At 36.9% G+C, this 15,023-nt stretch overlaps 1 protein-coding gene across 1 annotated transcript in view; it reads right to left on the bottom strand.

The window, feature by feature from the left end:
* PAWR (pro-apoptotic WT1 regulator) overlaps positions 1–15,023 on the bottom strand; it is a 106,489-nt gene that overhangs the window by 9,338 nt on the left and 82,128 nt on the right. The window lies entirely within an intron of this gene.

Below are 15,023 nucleotides of genomic sequence, written 5' to 3'. Positions count from 1 at the left end.
GATACCTAATATTCAGCAAGAAGAGTGCCAAGAGTATTTTCTATTCACCCTAAACAATTATCATTCCCCTGAGGACACATGGTTATAATAGCCAACTTATTTATAATTATGGAAGTTAATCATTATTCCAACACAATAAAAAAAAATTTTTTTTAATTAATTCTTTTGACCAGTATCTCCTGAGTAGCTGCTAAGTACCAGACACTGTTATGAGTACTGAAGATGGAACAGGAAACACAGATGTGCAAACATGGACTCTGACTTTCACAGAGCTCTCAGTGTACAGGAATATAACCAATGACAATAAAGCAAGACAACTATCACAACAAGGTAAGTGTAAGGTACTCAGAGAACTATGAGTGGACCTAATGTAGCCTATCTGTAGTGAAGAACCACTTTCTTTCTCCTTTTATTTTTAAATTCCATTACATCATGGACCAACACTCTTTTTTTTTTTTTTTTTTTGGCTGTGCTGGGTCTTCACTGCTGCACACAGGCTTTCTCTAGTTGCATCGAGCAGGGGCTACTCTTCATTGTGGTGCACGGGCTTCTCATTGAGGTGGCTTCTCTTGTGGCGGAGCACAGGCTCTAGGCACACAGGCTTCAGTAACTGCAGCACACGAGCTCAGTAGTTGTGGCTCGTGGGCTCTAGAGCACAGGCTCAGTAGTTGTGGCACACAGTAGTTGCTCCGCGGCATGTGGGATCTTCCCGGACCAGGGCTCAAACCCGTGTCCCCTGCATTAGCAGGTGGATTCTTACCCACTGTGCCACCAGGGAAGTCCCCATGGACCAATACTTTTGTAAGATCAAACAAAAATGAACTGGAAAAATAAAAAGTAAAAAAGGCCATACAAAATACAAGCCTAAATGTTTTATTAGATTCAGACCCATAATGTGGTTATATTTCAAAAACAGGATAAACAAAAAAGAAAAGAATTATATAAAACTGCATAATTTTCACTGGAAGTATGCATATAGGTAATTATAGAAAACAGCTATCGCACTAGCAACTTTTGTCATTTCATAATTCTTATTTAACCAAAAGTTATCACTGAAATAGCCATTCTTCATATTAAACACCAATTCACACATTCTGAACTAATAGCATATGTCAATATTTAAAGTTTTTAATATAACAAATAAGCTTGCTTCTTGCTTTTGCATTAGTTATCTATTACTGCATAAAAAAATATGCCAAAACATAACAACACAGTTATTATCTGACAATTTCTGTTGGTCAGGAATCTGGAAGCAGATTAGCTGGGTGTTCATGATTCAGGGTCTCTTCTGAGGTTTTAGTCAAGATGTTGGTCAGGGCTACAGTCATCTGAAGGCTTGTCTGGACTGGAGAATTTGCCTCACAGAGCTGATGGTAAAAGGCCTCATCAGCTTCTCACTGGTTGTTGGCCAAAAGCCTCAATTCCTCAGTATGAGGGCCTCTCTACTGGGCTGTTCACGACAAGGCAGCTGGCTTCCAGAGAGAAAGCGACACAACAACCAAGACAGACACTGCAGTCTCTGTTACAACCTAAACTCAGAAGTGACATACTATCACATCAACCCCATGTTGAATGTGGAAGGGGATTACACAAGGTGAAAATACCAGGAGGTAGAGCTTCCTGGGGGCTCTTTTGGAGGCTGGCATCATTCTTGCTAATCTACCGAATCTAGGTTGGACTGATGACAATGCTGATCACAAGGGGTAAGGTATATCTAAACTACCTCTATGATTTGTTTTAGTAGCACTCACAACAGAGAAATTAGTTTCACAGATGTATATTGACCAAAACAGGGGAAGAGACTTTGAAGCAATTTTAGCAAGCTCAGGATATTCAGCTTTAACTTTTACCCAATATGCAGAAAATGACACTTTTCAAAATTTGTCCTCAATTCTTTATTGGTAGCCAGTTCCAAAAATTTATCCATCAAAAGTATAGTTAAATCTAAAATAACTTTTGATGAAAAATAATAGATTCTTGATCTATTAATTTCCTATGCATGGGTTTTCTTTTGATGGAAAATAAAATTCAAAGTTTTATCAAACTTGTAAGGTATATGATTATAACATTTTGCAACAGTGCAATATTAAAATCATCACCTACTTACTGATAAATTGTGGAACCCATCATAACAATTTGAAGAATCTTTTCCCCCAAATTTCTAACTTTCATTTTTGTCCTTTGACCTTATGTAACACTGAAAACATTTGATATCTCTTTCTTGCACGAAAGGCTAATTAAGATCATTTTTTAAAAAAGAATGATGCTATCAGACAAATAACCTTAATTCACATATTTCAAAAGCTGGGGACTAAACTAGTTTCTTTTTTTAAAAAATTGAAGTATAGCTGATTTACAAAACCTGATTTTTTATCTTGTAAAAACATGAAGTGTTCATGCCAAAGGTCAAATACTTTGCCTGAAAATTTCCCTTTAAAAATTATTGTATACCTCAGCATATGGTAACAGCTGATTGGCTCAGCTTCCAAACTATCACTTAGTTTTTTTTAAAACCTCAAATTTAATGTGTTAGTGTTTAAGTAATTCACACTTTTAGTGAACTGTTAATTTAGTTGATATACCAAGTACACTATTTAGTTCAGCTGACATAACAAGACTTTCTCAATGAAACAAGCAGGAAGTTGATTTACATTCTGGCACAAGTTTCAACATTTTTTCCCTGTCACTGTCTATATAATACAGAACATACTCCTGCAAAGCAAAGCAAAACACCAAACCACACTTGTTGACTTGGTAACTCTTCAAAGCTTTATATACTTCAGACAAGCTGTTGTTTGTCAGCAAGGAAGCTGAAAAATAAATTCTTCCTTCACATTACTGTCATGTGAGCAAAATCAATGTGTTGATCATATTGTCACAAAAATTCCTTTGCTATCCTGATTTGTCTAAGAGTTGGTCTTCTGTATGACTAAAACTGTCCCTAAATATACCAAGCTATGGGTGTTGCTGGGAAGTATTACATGAACTACCTTCTTTGCTACAGATTCATCCAACACCTTCCAGCAAACATCTTTGTCTTGTCATTTGTGTGTAGTTTTTTAATGTTAGCAACCTGAAGTCAGACTGTAAAAGAAACTCACAAAATACTAATGAAATCCTGAATACATATGAAATCCTGAAGATCTCTTCTGTCAGCTTAACTGTAATAGTTCTTCTTTCAAATAAGGCATTTGTGGTTGTGAATTTAATTATGTCATGCATGTAAATGTCACTTAAATTTTGATGGTTTTATTGTTTTAGCAGCCAGTACATCACTGCAAATAACCCACAGTGGTTTTAGCACTTCCCATCAATAATGGCTAAAAACTGAACTCAATATAGGAGGGAGGATACTTCCCAACAAAACTAGTACAAACTCTTTTGGTCTGTACCTCTTTGAAATTACTTCCATCGTCATCATTTGGTTTAGTATTACTGTCACATTCAGAAAAGATGTATCTTTTTTATTAAAAAAATAATCTAGGAAAGCTTCTTTCATCATAAGTAAATTAAGATTGAAAATAAAGAATATAAATTTTAGGGCTTCCCTGGTGGCGCAGTGGTTGAGAGTCCGTCTGTCGATGCAGGGGACACGGATTCGTGTCCCGGTCCGGGAAGATCCCACATGCCGCGGAGCAGCTAGGCCCGTGAGCCATGGCCGCTGAGCCTGCACGTCCGGAGCCTGTGCTCCGCAATGGGAGAGGCCACAACAGTGAGAGGCCCGCGTACCACAAAAAAAAAAAAAAAAATTTTACTTCCTAGATTTAGGTAATACTAACAAAAGCAGAAATTGAAAAGAATAAAAAAGATTTTTTGTTTTATTTTGATTTAACTATTATATATTTACTTTTTAATTATTTTACTTATGAAACAAGAATATGCCTGATTAAATTTAACACGATTTTTTTTTTTTTTTTTTTTTTTTGCATTACATGGGCCTCTCACTGTTGTGGCCTCTCCCGTCGCGGAGCACAGGCTCAGCAGCCATGGCTCACGGGCCCAGCCGCTCCGCGGCACGTGGGACCCTCCCAGACCGGGGCACGAACCCGTGTCCCCTGCACCGGCAGGCAGACTCTCAACCCCTGCGCCACCAGGGAAGCCCTAACACATGATTTTTAAGGTAAATAAATCCTTCTTCAATTCTTACACATTTTGGGTTACAAATGACTAACATAAAAATAACACAGGTAGAGCAGAATACACATTCTTCTCTAGCTTGCATGGTATACTAACCAAGATAAACCATATTCTGAGCCATAAAACACACTTTCACAAATTTAAAAGAACAGAAACCATATAATATCTGCTCTTAGGCCACAACAGAATTAGGCTAGAACCAGTAACAGAAAGATAACTGGAAAGCCCCAAAATAACATGCAGATTAAACAGTGCACTTCTAAATAACACATAGGTCAAAGAAGAAATCTCAAGAGAAATTTTAAAATATTTTGAACAAAACAAAAACGAACCCACAACTTATAACTTGTGGAATGCAGTAAAAGCAGTGCTTAGAGGGAAATTTATAGCAATGAACGCATATATTAGAAAAGAAGATAGATCTAAAATGAATAGTCTAAGTTTCTACCTTAGGAAACTAGAAAAGAAAGAGCAAATTAAATCTAAAGTAAGCAGAATAAAAGAATAACAAGAACCAAAGCAGAAATGAATGAAATTGAAAACAGGAAACCAACACAGAATAATCAATGAAACCAAAAGCTATTTCTTTGAAAATATCAATATAAGCAATAGGCCTCTAGCCAAGCTAACTAAGAAAAAGAGAGGACACAGACGACTAACGTCAGAAATGAAAGAGGGACTATCACTAAAGATACCATGGACATTAAAATGATAATAAAGGAATACTGTGAACAACTCTGACCACAAATTTGATCACCTAGATGAAACAGATCAATTCCTTGAAAGATACAATCTGCCAAGAAACAAACAATCTGAATAGGCCTGTATGTATTAAAGAAATTGAATCAGTAATTAATAACCTTGCAAGACAGAAAGAAAGCACCAGGCTCAGATGGATTCCCTAATGAATCCCACCAAACATTTAAGGAATAAATTATACACATTCTCTAAAATCTCTTCCAGAAGATAAAAGCAGAGGGAATATTTCCTAACTCATTTTATGAGGCCAGCATTACCCTAATACCAAAACCAAAGATATCGCAAGAAAAGAAAACTAAACACTAAGATGTCTCATGAACATTGATGCAAAAATCCTCAACAAAATATCTGCAAATCAAATTCGAGAATGTATAAAAAGAATTATACACCAAAATCAAGTAGGATTTATTCAAGGCTGGTTCAACAGTTAAAAAATCAATTAATGTAATCTATCACAGTAACAGGCTAAATAAAATCACATGATCACACATAAATTCAGAAAAAGCATTTGATAAAATCGAACATCTATTCATGATAAAAACTGGACAAACTAAGCACAGATGGGAACTTCCTTGACTTGATAAAGAATAACTACAAAAAACCTACATCATACGAAATGGTAAGACACTCAAAAACTTTCCTGCTAAGATCAGGAGCAAGGCAAGAATGTCCCCCCCCCCCCCCACTATTCCTTTTCAGCATCTTACTGGAAGTCCTAGGTAATGCAATAAGACAAGAGAAGGAAATAAAAGTAATACAGGCTGGGAAGGAAGAAATAAAACTGTCTTTGTTCACAAATGATAAGATCATCTATGGAGAAAATGTGAAAGAATCCACACCAAAAAATTCCTGGAACTAATAAGCAATTATAGCAAGGCTGCAAGATACAAGGTTAACATACAAAAGTCAATCCCCTTCCTAAATGCCAGCACTCAACAAGTGGAATTTGAAATTAAAAACGCAATACATTTACATTAGCTCTCTCCAAAATGAGATACTTAGGTATAAATCTAACTAAATATGTACAACACCTACGTGAGGAAAACAACAAAACTCAAATAAAAGATACCAAAGAAGAACTAAATAGAGAAATAATCCCTGTTAATGGATAGGAAGAGTCAATATTGGCAAGATGTCACTTCTTCCCAACTTTGATTTCCCACTGATCTACTGGCTGAATGCAAGCCGAATCAAAATCTTAGCAAGTTATTTTGTGGCTATTGACAAACTAATTCTAATGTTTACATGGAGAGGCAAGATCCAGAATAGCCAACACAATATTAATGAACAATGTTGGAGGGCTAACGCTACCCAACTTCAAGGCTTACTATAAAGCTACAGTAATCAAGCAGTGCAATACTCGTGAAAGAAGAGACAAATAGAGCAATGGAACAGCAATGGAAGCAGAAAGAGACTCACATAAATAACCCACAAGTGATCTTTGACAAAGGAGCACAGGCAATACAATGGAACAAAACAGTCTTTTCAACAAATGATGCTGGAACAACTGGACATCCGCATGCAAAAAATGAAAAATAAGACACTGGACATCCGCATGCAAAAAAATGAAAAATAAGGCAAAGACCGTATACCCTTCACAAAAGTTACTTCAAAATGGATCACAGACCTAAATGAAAAACGCAAAACTAAAAAATTTCCTAGAAGATAACTAACATAGGAGAAAATGTAGAAGTCCCTGGATATGCTGATGACTTCTTAAATAAAACACCAAAGGCACAATCCATGAAAGAAACTGATAGCTGGACTTCATTAAAATTAAAAATTTCTGCTCTGTGAAAGACAATGTTAAGAGAACAAGAAGACAAGCCAGCCTGGGAGAAAATATTTACAAAAGACACATCTGATAAAGAACTGTTATCCAAAATATACAAAGAACTCTACAATTCAACAATAACAAACCACCCGATTGAAAAATAGGCCAAAGAACTTAATAGACACCTCAGCAAAGAAGATATACAGATGGCAAATAAGCATATGAGAAGATGCTCCATATCATATATCATCAGGGAAATACAAACTAAAATGAGATACCACTGTACACATATTAAAATGGCTAAAATCAGGATCAATGCTGGTGAAGATGTGGAGTAACATGAACCCTTATTCACTGCTGGTGGGAATGTAAAATGATACAGCCGCTTCAGCAACAGTTTCGTGGTTTCTTATAAAACTAAATATACTCTTGCCACCAATCATGCTCCTTGGTATTGACCTAAAGGAGCTGAAAACATATGTCTACCCAAAAACCAGCACGTGAGTGTTTATAGCAGCTTTATTCACAACTGCCAAAACTTGGGAGCAACCACGATGTCCTTTCAAGGTGAATAGACAAATAAACTACAGAAAATGGAATATTATTCAGCACTAAAAAGAAATAAGCTATCAAGCCATGAAATGATATGAAGGAAACTTAAATGCATATTACTAAGTGAAAGAAGCCAATCTGAGAAGGCTATATACTGTATGGTTTCAGTTATATGACATTGTGGAAAAGGCAAAACTATGGAGAGAATAGAAAGATGAGAGACTAAAATGCTACCATAGTGATGGATACATGTCATTATACATTTGTCCAAACTCACAAAATGTACAACACCAAGAGTGAACCATAATGTAAACTATGGACTTTGGGTGGTTATGATGTGTCAGTGTAAGTTCATCAATTGTAACAAATGTGCCTCCCTATTGAGGAATGTTGATAATGGGGAGGCTATCCGTATGTGGGGACAGGTTTATATGGGAAATCTCTGTACCTTTCCCTCAATTTTGCTCTAAAAACTTGAATTAAAAAAAAAAATCACGTATGTACCACAGCACCTGAACTAGTCGATATCCTGTTCTGAAAGGATTCTGCTTAACATGCACTTAGGTGTGATGATGACAATGTTAAAATGCAATTCAGGCTTCTAAACATTTACTCTCAAGTTTTATTCTTACCTTGTCATGGATTACTTACAAACAGTTCAAGGACCACACTTTGAGCAGCATTATACTAAAGAATGTTTAAACTCAGACTTAAAAGAGGAATAAGAATGTGTAAATATCTAGAAACAAAGAGTACGTGGCCCTTTGAGAAACAGAAAAATCCAATATGGCTAAAGCATGAAAGGTAAATATAGGGGTGATAAGATATGACACTGGAAAAGCAAGCAGGAGACCTGAAAGCAAGATATGACACTGGAAAAGCAAGCAGGAGACCTGAAAGCTCTTTTATGAAGAATTTCAACTAATGGTCTCCAAATTTATTCATTACATACACATTGGTATGTATATTTATCTACTATCTTTATAATCGATTTACAATATCATTATCTTTGGTTATATATTACATATTCATATATACTTTATTATACAAACATATATGTAAATCAAATAATATGATTTATAATATGATATTGTTAAAATATTATCTGTATCACAAAATATATAACATAAAGGGGTGAAAAGAATTTTAAATGTACATCTTTGTTTTTTTTGGCTGCGTTGGGTCTTTGTTGTTGTGCGCAGGCTTTCTCTAGTTGCGGCGAACGGGAGCTACTCTTCGTTGCGGTGCACGGGCTTCTCATTGCAGTGGCTTCTCTTGTTGTGGAGCACAGGCTCTAGGCGGGCAGGCTTCAGTAGTTGTGGTGCACAGCCTCAGTAGTTGTGGCTCGTGGGCTCTAAAGGGCAGGCTCAGTAGCTGTGGCGCATGGGCTTAGTTGCTCCATGGCATGTGGGATCTTCCCGGACCAGGGATGTGCAGGCTCAGCAGCCATGGCTCACAGGCCCAGCCGCTCCGCGGCATGTGGGATCTTCCCGGACCGGGGCACGAACCCGTGTCCCCTGAATCGGCAGACAGACTCTCAACCACTGCGCCACCAGGGAAACCCGACTATAGTATTTTTAATGAAAGTATAATTTGAATATGATTTACTTCTGAGGAACTTATTTTAACTCTTTGGGATATATAGAGATTTGAAGGTGTAGTTCTAAAATGAGCATGCATATTTGATTTTTAATGTCTGTAACAGCAGAAAGAGATGTCTCACAGTAAGAATTTAAAGTTTTTTACATTTTCACTTAAAACTCCAAAGCAAGCATCAAAATTTTTTCCTAATTTATAATAACAGATCTGATTTTATGTATCTTGCCAACTGAACAACCACATGGTCACCTTTGCGTTTATATACTTGTTTTTATATTCTCCGTAAATTCCCCCCCGACCTATCCATTTTGTATTAGTTAAACAACATAATAATTCATAAATCCATCTAACCATTCAAATTACACTATTGTGCAACATTTAGGAAGTGAACAAAGCACACTTTCCTCAGGATACCTCAAATACTAAATAATCATCTGATACATAGAACAAGGGAATAAATAACAAGTACATAGTGCTAGCTATTAAGTATACAGTAGGCCCTACGAATCTGTGGGTTCCACATCCACAGACTGAACCAACCCACACTGAAAATATTCAGGGGGGAAAAATGCTAGAAATTTCCAAAAAGCCAAACATATTTATATAGCACTCACACTGTATTAGGTACTATAAGCATTCTAGAGATAATTTAAGTATACAAGAGGATGTGCATAGATTATACACAAATACACCATTTTATATAAGAGACTTGAGCATCCACAGATTTTGGTATCCTCAGGGTCCTGGACCCAATCCCCCTTCCGTGAATATCAAGGGATGACTGTAAATGTCTTACTGTCTTTTAGATTAAAAGGTAAATACAAACAGAAGATCTAATATTTCCCTCCTGCATCCTAACATTATCTTGTGCATCACCCTGCCTTGGAGACCAGTTTAGACTCATTTAAAGGTAATAGGAAGTCATTAAAGCAGGGAAAGTGACAATCATTTTAATAAAATGCACTGGAAATGAGCAAAACTGAAGGCAGCGAGACCAGTTTGAAGGATATTGTAATCATCTATGTAAGAGCTGATGGTGTCCCTGGACTTCCCTGGTGGCGCACTGGTTAAGAATCCACCTGCCAATGCAGGGAACAAGGGTTCGATCTTTGGTCTGGGAAGATCCCACATGCCGCAGAGCAACTAAGCCCGTGCACCACAACTACTGAAGCCCACACACATAGAGCCTGTGCTCCGCAACAATAGAAGCCACCACAATGAGAAGCCCGGGCACCACAACGAAGAGTAGCCCCTGCTCGCCACAAATAGACAAAGTCCACATGCAGCAACGAAAACCTAACGCAGCCAAAAATTAATTAATTATATTTATAAATATTTATGTATAATAAATTTATTTATTTATTTAAAAAAAAGAGATGATGGTGTCCTAGATTGGTGGGTTGGCACTGGAGCTACAATGACTGAATTTAAGTGAGGTTGTGAAGAAAGGGGAGGGGAGGGGACGGAAGGGAAGGAAAGAAAAGGAAAGGAAAGGAAAGGAAAGGAAAGGAAAGGAAAGGAAAGGAAAGGAAAGGAAAGGAAAGGAAAGGAAAGGAAAGGAAAGGAAAGGAAAGGAAAGGAAAGGAAAGGAAAGGAAAGGAAGAAAGGGAGGAAGGAAGGAAGGAAGGAAGGAAGGAAGGAAGGAAGGAAGGAAGGAAGGAAGAAAGAGTCAAAAGCAGTGTCCAGATTTCTGACTTGAGCAAGAATGTATTTTGATACCAACTACTGAAATCCACTAAGTTTCACAAGTTTACTTTTGAACACGCTGAGTTTAAGATGCTTCTATGATATCTAAAAGTAGATATTTGAAAGTTGTTGGTTATACAGATATAGAGCTAATGATTTAGAATCATCAACGTAGGTATATACAGTAACCAAAGTCACCAGAGTGAAAGAAATTTCTAGAACAAATACACAGAACAAAAAGAGAATAAAGTCTAAGACAAAGAGCTGAGTAACATCAACACATAAAGGGTAAGTACAGGAAAGGACGAACTACAAATAAAAACTGGGAAATATTGGCAAAGTGGTAGGAAGAAAATCAAGAGGGTAAGCCATTATCTATCATGTTATAAAAGAGCATTAGAATCATTTTAAAGGACCTCTTTTCACTTAAAAACAAGTCCACTTATCTGCATCAACCACAGATTATTCAAGTAGACACCACAACGCTGACAACTACAAACGAAAACCTAAAAATGTGGATATCCCTTAATATGTTTGTTTGCTTGATGTACAAGCTTAAAACAGCCTTTCAAAAAGTTTAACCTATTAACAATTTTAAAAATCCTTCCTATTAGGCCTGTCAATACACAAGTGATAATATCATCCAAACTCAAAACAAGGAATAATTATTACTGAAAAACATAATCAGTGATTTATCCCCATTAGGTATTAGGTCTGTAAAGAACACTGTCATAATTGTGAATAACTGTGTTAACTTGATCTTATTACCAAATTTAGCTCTGTTTATTTTAAAAACAGGGGCTTCCCTGGTGGCGCAGTGGTTGAGAGTCCGCCTGCCGATGCAGGGGACACAGGTTCGTGTCCCGGTCCGGGAAGATCCCACATGCCGCGGAGCGGCTGGGCCCATGAGCCATGGCCACTGACCCTGCGCGTCCGGAGCCTGTGCTCCGCAACGGGAGAGGCCACAACACTGAGAGGCCCGCGTACCACAAAAAAATAAAAAATAAATAAAAACAGAAATGTTTTTAACCTATTTTTGAGGGCTGGATATGTACAGCGCAAAATACCCAGAATAAAAGATTGTTTTATTAACTCCAAAAAGATTGTAACGTTCTATTCAGAAATGTTAACACAAATCTCTAACCAATACAATTCCAAAAAGAATCCCCCTCTGCCTTTAGCTACAAAGTATTAACCATAATGTGCAGAAAAGGAAAAAGAATAAACAGTATCATCAAAGATAAATACCACCATTTACCAAAAATTTCCCCCTCTGGGAATTTTCGTACTTTCTGTGGAAAGACTAGAAGGTGTTGTGTTGGGGGATAAAACTATCACGAGAACAAGACTGGCAGCATTATGAGATTACAGCTAAAGGAATTTTCCACTAAAATAGATATTTTAAACCTTAGCAATTAGAAGAAATACAAGACCCATGAGTCAAATCCTAGTTTTAGAATGGATACCAAATATTTAGAAGTATTAGGTAAGTCGGGGAATTACTAAATAACCAAGAAGTACATGACTGGTCTCCATATTTTTAATGTTTCACTACCTTATTCAATTCCACCACCACTGTCCCAAACAGTCCCTCACTCTGGGTAGGTCTTCTCTCTCTTCTCCCTTTAAACACACACACACACACACACACACACACACAGAGCAACAACTAAAGATCAAAATCATCTCTCAGACTCTTTATTAAAATTGTGATACATATTCACTGTGGGAAACAGATAACATGAATCAATATCTCCAGTAACTCCACCAACCCAGAGATAACGGCTGTTATATTCTACAACATATTAGTAGTTCATAACCTTTTTGTATTGCAGATCTCTTTGAAAATCTGATGAAAAATATAGCTCTTCTCCCAGATAACCATGATATTCTTTTACAGAGAATTTTAGCAGCTTATCAATAGAGTTCAAGTTAAGAACGCTTATATATATTATGATAGATGTTGTTTTATATCATACTCTTCGTAATATGCTTTCCCTCTCTCCATTTAACATAAATAGGTAATAATTTTCCTATAATTATTAATTCCTATAATTAACGGTTTTCTAAAGAATCAGTTTAATGCCTGTATTGTAACTTTATATTAATATGCTATAGCTTATAACCTATCTCATTGTTAGAAATTTAAGTTTCTCCAGTTAGGGGCTATCATACTTGTTCATTTCTGGTGTGTTAAGTATAATGAATTATCCTAAAGAAATCACTATAAACTTAACCAAGTAAACATTCCACTAAGAAAATTACACATTGGGGGGGAAAAAACCCCCAAAAATACATAACCACTGATCCATCCTTCTTAAACCTTGAGTTTCAGAAATTTCAAGACTCCCCCCTCCAAATAATTATCCAAAGTTATTTAAACATGTTTTAAAAAGGAGTTCAGTGACTATGTTAAGAGACGTTCTAGGTAAACAGGAGTTGATTCAATGAAATACAGCTCAACTACAATGACTGCTTAACAAACTCAATGCTTAAAAAGTACATCCTTGATATTTGTAAGAAAAAAATTAATATTTAATCCACAATTTACAAGAGCACACAAACTAGTCTTGTGGGTGGCTTGTACCCTCTAATGACTTTTTAAGTTTGTCTAGTCGTATATATATCATAAGTTATTTGGTTTGCTGAAAATATTTTCTAACATATAATGCCAAATTTCTATCCTTTAGCCCATTCCTCCTTTTTTCACCCCCATTAATCAGCAGACACCCTTCTCCAAAAAACATACATTCTCCAGTCTTTGCTACAACTTGCTGACAGATTAATGAAAGTAATGAACTGTTGATATACAATGTAACAAATTCCTCTAGATAAGGAATTGATAATTTCAGATCTATATTTTGTGTTTGTTTTTATTTGGTGTGTGTTCAACTACGAGTTGCTATGAGTCCATGAATAATGACTAGAAACTTAAAAAAAAAATTTTTTTGTTGTTTGTTTTATAACAGTATTAAACATGGCTAAACCTTTGAGAGCTGAAAAGTAACAAACCATGTGATTTAGGCTATGAAAATAAAAGAAGTAACAAGTATATGAACAGGTCACAAGTAAAATAATGGTCTAAAAAATGGGTGGGATGGGGAAGGGAGGGAGATCCAAGAGGGAGGGGATATATGTATACATATAGCTAACTAACTTCACTGTATAGCAGAAACTTATATAACATTGTAAAGCAATTATACTCCAATAAAAAAAGCTTAAAAATAAAAACATACATCATGTGAAATCAATTTTCTACCTAATTTAACACAATATGTAAATAAAGCTTTTGATGAGGATTTGTAAGTTATTCCCCTAATGATTCTAATTAAAGAATGCAAATCTGAAAAGTGCCGATTATAATTTAAGGTTTATAATTTAATAAGGATTAAATATGTATGAATGATACAGCAAACTTGGTAAGTTACTGAAGTTTATTTTTATTCCCCAAACCAAAAACTGATGATAAAAACTCTTTTGGTTTGAAAATGTGGCCTGGAAATAGGCCAAATCAAAGCTATTTGATTGGCAATCCTTGCTAGCAAAAGAAAAAAGAGTCTTTCCAGTTTAAACTATTCATGTTAAGTAAAAATTACCAAGCACAAGTTTCATTATATCTACATCGAAATTACTCAGAAATGAAAATAAGAGCAGCAGCAGTGGCAAACATATCAGACCTACTTAGTCAATTGTTGATTACCTTGGCCTTCTTATCTCTTTTAAAAGGTAAACACTGGGACTTCCCTGGTGCCGCAGTGGTTAAGAATCCACCTGCCAATGCAGGGGACACGGGTTCGAGCCTGGGTCTAGGAAGATCCCACATGCCATGGAGCAGCTAAGCCCTTGCGCCACAACTACTGAAGCCCGCGCACCTAGAGCCCACGCTCTGCAACAAGAGAAGCCACCGCAATGAGAAGCCCACACACTGCAACGAAGACCCAACGTGGCCAAAAATAAATAAATAAATTTATTTATTTTTTAAAAAGTTAAACATTGAGTTTTATCTATATAATAACTTAGTATTAAAATTAGAGCTCTTGGGCTTCCCTGGTGGCGCAGTGGTTGAGAGTCCGCCTGCCGATGCAGGGGACGTGGGTTCGTGCCCCGGTCTGGGAAGATCCCACATGCCGCGGAGCGGCTGGGCCCGTGAGCCATGGCCGCTGAGCCTGCGCGTCCGGAGCCTGTGCTCCGCAACGGGAGAGGCCACGACAGTGAGAGGCCCGTGTACCGCAAAAAAAAAAAAAAAAAAATTAGAGCTCTTCTTAATCAATGCTTTATTTTAGATAAATTATAATAAACACAACTTTTAACCAAATATTTTAAACTTTAACACATAAAAGTAGGGGAATGGGCTTCCCTGGTGGCGCAGTGGTTGAGAGTCCGCCTGCCGATGCAGGGGACACGGGTTCGTGCCCCAGTCCAGGAAGATCCCACATGCCGCGGAGCGGCTGGGCCCGTGAGCCATGGTCGCTGAGCCTGCGCGTCCAGAGCCTGTGCTCCGCAACGGGAGAGGCCA

Source organism: Phocoena sinus, chromosome 10 (genome assembly GCF_008692025.1).
Source record: "Phocoena sinus isolate mPhoSin1 chromosome 10, mPhoSin1.pri, whole genome shotgun sequence".
Classification (NCBI taxonomy): domain Eukaryota; kingdom Metazoa; phylum Chordata; class Mammalia; order Artiodactyla; family Phocoenidae; genus Phocoena; species Phocoena sinus.
Note: the sequence above shows the minus strand (reverse complement) of the source record. Positions and strands in the feature narration are given on the sequence as shown.